Below are 6,226 nucleotides of genomic sequence, written 5' to 3'. Positions count from 1 at the left end.
TGAAAAAAAAAAATCGAAAAAAATAACTGACTACAGCTAGACTAATAGATTAAAACACATTTTGGTAAGTATTTTTTTTTATTATTATTAACTTAAAAGTGCCTTGTTAGTTTTGTGTATTATAAATTATAATACACAAAAATAATAATTAAAATAATTATTATAATGGTGGTTTTCTTTAGATCACAGACATTACAGACATTAGCCTAATAGTTGGAGGGCACATTTTGTTTAATTGTTCGGAAAATGTCCGTTTTAAGAGTGAGGTCATTGTGTGAGGTGATTGACAGCTATATGTGACAGAGGAATATTATGACACTCCTCCAGAGATTCAGCTTATAATTTATAATGCTGTTGTGTTGTTTAACTTACAATATTATATCTCCTATTGTATTGTGACTAAAGTGGTGTGACATTTAGGTGTTGCTGTTCTGATGACATTCTGTGCTAGCATTAGAATGCTTGAAAAGGATAAGTCAAACTAGTCACAATAGGAGATATAATATTGTAAGTTAAACAACAAAACAGCATTATAATACACAAAACTAACAAGGCACTTTTAAGTTAATAATAAAAAAAAAATTACTTACCAAAATGTGTTTTAATCCATTAGTCTCGCTGTAGTCAGTTATTTTTTTGTATTTTTTTTCTTTTTTTTTCAGTAAGCTTCCTGGATGCTGTAGATGGTTCCATAGATATAATAAAGGATTATATATGGATATATGGATATATATGGATAGTTCTACAAGACGGGCTTTGTTTCTACTAGCGATTTGATTGGAGACCAACAGCCAATCACAATTGACCTTTAATTTTCCGATTGGTTGATTTTGTGGCACACTTGTAACGCTGTAGCGAGTTGAGCGAGCGTGTGTGTCAAGAGTTGAGCGCGCGTGTGTGTCGAGTTGAGCGAGCGTGTGTGTCAAGAGTTGAGCGCGCGTGTGTGTCGAGTTGAGCGAGTGTGTGTGTCGAGTTGAGCGAGCGTGTGTGTCAAGAGTTGAGCGCGCACAGAATTAAGAGGTTGAGAGAGAGAGAGAGGGACTTGACAGGAGCGCAGAGAATAAGTTTGTGAGAGAGCACCTGAGTAAACTGCGTGAGAGGGGTTATTATTGCACGTTAATATGGATAATAGCAAACAAGCATTTATTGAGCACGGAATCGTTTTTTCCTTTGCTCAAACACATTTTTTTTTGCGATTGTTAATTTCTGTTCAAAATATAATGTAATGTGCTTGCAAAATATAGTTCTCTGTGCTCAAAACTTACAATTACTCGCTCAGGAATGAGGCACATATATAACGCAATATAGTTCTCTGTGCTCAAAACTTACAATTACTCGCTCAGGAATGAGGCACATATATAACGCCATATGCTTGTAGGTTATATGTCAGAACGCCAGCTGCTGCGTCATCACCACACACACACACGTGTCGTGGTGCTCTCGTGAACGCGCATCGGAGACTGATACATAGTATAGGTGTTTTAGAATGTTTTTTTTTTTAATGTTTTTTTTAGAAACTGCATAAGAAAAATTCATTAAGTGTCCAGGGATGTTTTCTCTGTAGTTAGTGATTAAGGAAATGTTTTTACATTCAAATGATGCATGCATGAAATGTCTGAGCATTCCTCTTGGTCTCTGGCAGATGAAGGGTCCGACACCACAGCTGACTCCAGACTCAGAAGAACAAACACTGCAGCTGATGTCTGAGGCTGAGCAGAAACTGATGCTGCTGAAGGAGGAACTACAGGGCAAAGATCTGGCAACCATCCTGAAGGAGATAGAGGAAGAGGAGGTGAGGAACAATGATTAGTCAAGTTGCTGTTATTGTATTTTGGGTTGTTGAATATTTGTAACTATTGAAACATTGACTGTTTTGTTTACTTTAGGAATATATGTCATATTTAACTTTTTTGGAAGTTCTAAAATAACGCTGACTAATATTACTAATATGTTGTTTGTTTCATGCCCCTTTGCAGTTCCCTCGTCCCGGTTACTAACGTAACCTAGCTTACCTGGCCAGCTTACGCTATGAGAAAACTCCATTTCTCGAGAATATTGAAGCCAAATCTTTAAAACGCAGTGCAGCTGCACAGCATACACAGATAAACAGCGAGTACGGTCATTGGCTGTGCTGCGGCAACTGCACGAATCTATGGCGAGGCAGCTCAGACTCACGAACCAATTCCAGGTTATAAAACCTCATAAATGTGGACGGCGAGGCCCAGCCTGCCACCGCACATATCTTCAATGGGTATTCCACTTGACCAAGCCCAAGACGAGGCCATGCCTCTCGTGGAATGAGCTCTGACCCCTTGGTGCGGCCGCCAAAGCATACGAAAAACTGTTCCGACTGTCAGAATGCTCCCGATAAACTCTGAGAGCCCTGACGGGACAGAGTAAATTCGTGTCTCTTTCATCCTCTGGTGAGCGAAGAGCTGCGAGTGAAATAACCTGTGCTCTGAACGGAGTCGAGAGCATTTTAGGAATATAACCATACCTTGGCTTGAGGACGGCTCTGGAGTCGTTAGGCCCAAACTCAAGGCAGGACGCGCTCACTGATAGCACATGTAAATCGCCCACTCTCTTGACTGAAGCGAGCGCCAGAAAAAGAGCGGTTTTGAACGAGAGGTGCTTCAGGTCCGCACACCGAAGCGGCTCAAACGGTGCACCCTTCAATGCTTCCAGGACCGTGGAGAGGTCCCAGATAGGCACAGAGGGGGGTCGCGGAGAGTTTAGCCTCCTTGCCCCTTTAAGGAAGCGCACAATGTTCCTTCCTAGTGATTGTCCGGCCACAAGAGCATGAGATGATGTTATGGCCGCCACATTTACTTTGAGCGTGGAGGGGGTGCGACCCGCGTTCAAGAGCTCTTGCAAAAAAAAACAGTACACTTGGTACTTTGCATGAGTCGGGGTCCAAGCTCCGTGCTGCGCACCAGCCAGAGAACACCACCCATTTCTGAGCATAGAAGTGCCTAGTTGAGGGCGCTCCTGCTTCAGTGATGGTTTTTAGCACCCTATGCAGGAGACACCCAGGTACCCGTTGAGGGGCCATACATGAAGGGCCCACAAGTCGGGACGGGGATGCCAGATTTTCCCGTTCGCCTGCGTGAGGAGATCTCTTCTCAGCGGAATTAGCCATGGGGCTGTTTCCAGCAGTTGTGTCAACTCGGAGAACCATAACTGGGTCTGGAAGACCCAGCACTGCACACTTGCTTTCCCTGATCTGTTCGATGACTTGTGGTAGCATCGTGACCGGAGGAAATGCATATAACGGGCGGCTCGGCCAGTCGTGGGCAAGCGCGTCCTTGCTCTTTGAGAAAAATCCTCTTCTTAATATCATTCATTCATCTTTGTCATCAGGATACGTACCAAAAACGTTTAAGCTGGCTATGATTAAACCGCTTGTTAAAAAAACGCAACTCAACTTGATCGTACAGAATTAGTCAATTACAGGCCGATCTCGAATCTACCTTTTCTTTCAAAGATACTAGAAAAGGCGGTATCCTCACAACTATGTTCCTTTTTAGAAAGAAATGATATCTGCGAGGATTTTCAGTCAGGATTTAGACCGTACCATAGTACTGAGACTGCTCTCATAAGAGTTACAAATGATTTGCTCTTATCATCCAATCGTGGTTGTATCTCTCTATTAGTGTTTCTCGATCTTAGTGCTGCATTTGATACTATTGACCACAACATTCTTTTAAATAGACTCGAAAATTATGTTGGCATTAATGGAATTGCATGAGCACGGTTTAAATCATACTTATCCGACCGTTATCCGTTTGTAGCAGTAAATGAAGAGATGTCTCATCGATCACAAGTTCACTATGGCGTACCACAAGGGTCAGTACTAGGACCGTTGCTTTTCACTCTGTACATGCTACCCTTGGGAGATATCATTAGGAAGCATGGAATTAGTTTTCACTGTTATGCTGATGATACTCAGCTCTATATTTCTTCACGCCCTGATGAAACTTACTAATTCACAAAATTAACGGAATGCATAGGTGATATAAAAAATTGGATGACTAGTAATTTCCTACTACTTAATTCTGAAAAAACAGATTCTATTTATTAGACAAAAAATGTCCTCACGTAATAATCTAGAATACTGTCTAACACTTGATGGCTGCTCTGTTAAGTCTTCGTCGTCGGTTAGGAACCTGGGTGTGCTCTTTGATACCAATCTTTCATTTGAAAGTCACGTGTCTAGTATCTGTAAAACCGCATGCGGAACAATTAGTCCATGCGTTCATGACATCAAGGCTAGATTGTTGTAATGCTATTATGGGTGGTTGCCCTGCACGCTTAATATTCAAATTACAGCTGGTCCAAAACGCAGCAGCTAGAGTTCTTACCAGAACCAGAAAGTATGACCATATTAGCCCGGTTCTGTCAACACTGCACTGGCTCCCTATTAAACATTGTATACATTTTAAAATATTGCTGATTACTTACAAAGCACTAAATGGTTTAGCTCCGCAGTACTTGAGCGAGCTCTTAACGCATTATAGTCCTTCACGTCTATTGCAATCTCAAAATTCCGGCCAGTTGATAATACCTTTTAACACCAAAACTTTGGAACAGTCTTCCTAACATTGTCCGGGAAGCAGACACACTCTGTCAGTTCAGAGCTAGACTAAAAACACATCTCTTTGACCTAGCATACACATAACACATTATAGACTTTTATAATTCAATGTTAGGCTGCATAGATTAGGTCAGCCGGAACCGGGAACACTTCCCATAAATCCTGATGTACTCGTTACATCATAAGAAGAATGGCGTCTACGCTAATATTAGTCTCTCTGTTTAGTACGATGGTTAGAAACTTTGTTAGAAGCTTAACTTTTTGTCATCTCTCTTCATTGTTAATTTTAAAACAACAGGGAAGACTTGGCCTGTGTAAAGTCTACATCATTTCCTAGTAAAATTATCACTCAAGGTATTGTTGCACAGTCACGCTCTCCTGACTTCATCCGGTTCAACAACTTTGCCATGATTATTATATTATTATAATATAGAATTGGCTGTCTGCAGTTTTACATGTATCCCCTCATGCCCATGGTGTTTGATTGGTAGGCAGACAGGCTCTTTAAGCCCATACATTTATACTGTGCAATATTTCTATAGATGACCAGGGGAACGCTGCCTGTGTAACTTCGGGTTCACCTCATCTCCCTGACTCAGTTACTCAAGGTATTATTTAAATGTGGTGCCGTGTCCATCACTAGACACACTTGCTAATGTGCAATCAACACTTACATTATGTTTGGTTAGACATAGAAAGCATAGAAAGAAGCTGGATGTATCTTGTTTTTAACAAGCATGTTAATGAAAACAATCTAACTTGATTTTTAGCAGATCTAAAGGCAATTTATTATCACACACATTTTGTCTACACAAGTTCCAGCTTGTTTGGCGATTTTGAACAGCAACATCTCTTCCTGCAAGTAATTTTTTTTATCTTCTAATCTTTGTTTTAATTGTTCAGGTGTCTGTGTTTCATCAAGGCGGTGTGTGAAGAGACGACAACGCAGTACTGAAGTGTCAACCAGTCTCTCCGTTTACTGAAGTGAGGTGGACCCCGGCCGTATCCAGATCAGATGGTGGATCTGCACCTGGACCCAACCATGACGCATCCCTGAAGTGCCAGCCTCATCAGCCCTGTGAAGGCCTCATCGACACGACCAATCTGACCTCTGACCTGTAACGCTGCCTGGATCATAATCATACACTGTTCGCTCGTTGGCTAGAGGAGAACTGGCCCCCGACTGAGCCTGGGTTCTCCCAAGGTTTTTTTCTCCATTCTGTCACTGATGGAGTTTTGGTTCCTTGCCACTGTTGCCTTTGCTTTTGGCTTGCTTAGTTGGGGACATTTAATATTCAACAATATTATTGATCTGCCTTAATAAGTATAATAAATAATAAATATCGTTTTCTGGTGGACGATGATGCAATTTTCTTCTAGAAACAAACTTTGTTGTATTATTTTCATGTTATCAATGTGAAGCTGCTTTGATACAATCTGTATTGTAAAAAGCGCTATATAAATAAAGGTGATTTGACTTGACTTGACCATGGTCTGAGGAGGAGATGTCAGGATTCACTTTTATTTTCCTTCATTCATTTTTACAATGCTGTCCTTTGTTAAGGAACGGATTCTTGAGGTGACCAAATCAAATAAAGTTCAGTGATTCAACTAATGTTGTTTTGTGTATTA

The 6,226-nt window shown here is 41.1% G+C and overlaps 1 long non-coding RNA gene across 1 annotated transcript; it reads left to right on the top strand.

The window, feature by feature from the left end:
- Nucleotides 1-1,428: 1,428 nt before the first annotated feature.
- LOC309473988 lies at nucleotides 1,429-6,205 on the top strand. Its single transcript, XR_014197148.1, has 3 exons — nucleotides 1,429-1,792; nucleotides 5,137-5,202; nucleotides 5,498-6,205. It is a non-coding gene; the product is annotated as an uncharacterized lncRNA (long non-coding RNA).
- The last annotated feature ends 21 nt before the right edge of the window (nucleotides 6,206-6,226 follow it).

This window comes from Leuciscus leuciscus (assembly GCF_965113295.1).
Source record: "Leuciscus leuciscus genome assembly, chromosome: 14".
NCBI lineage: Eukaryota > Metazoa > Chordata > Actinopteri > Cypriniformes > Leuciscidae > Leuciscus > Leuciscus leuciscus.
Note: the sequence above shows the minus strand (reverse complement) of the source record. Positions and strands in the feature narration are given on the sequence as shown.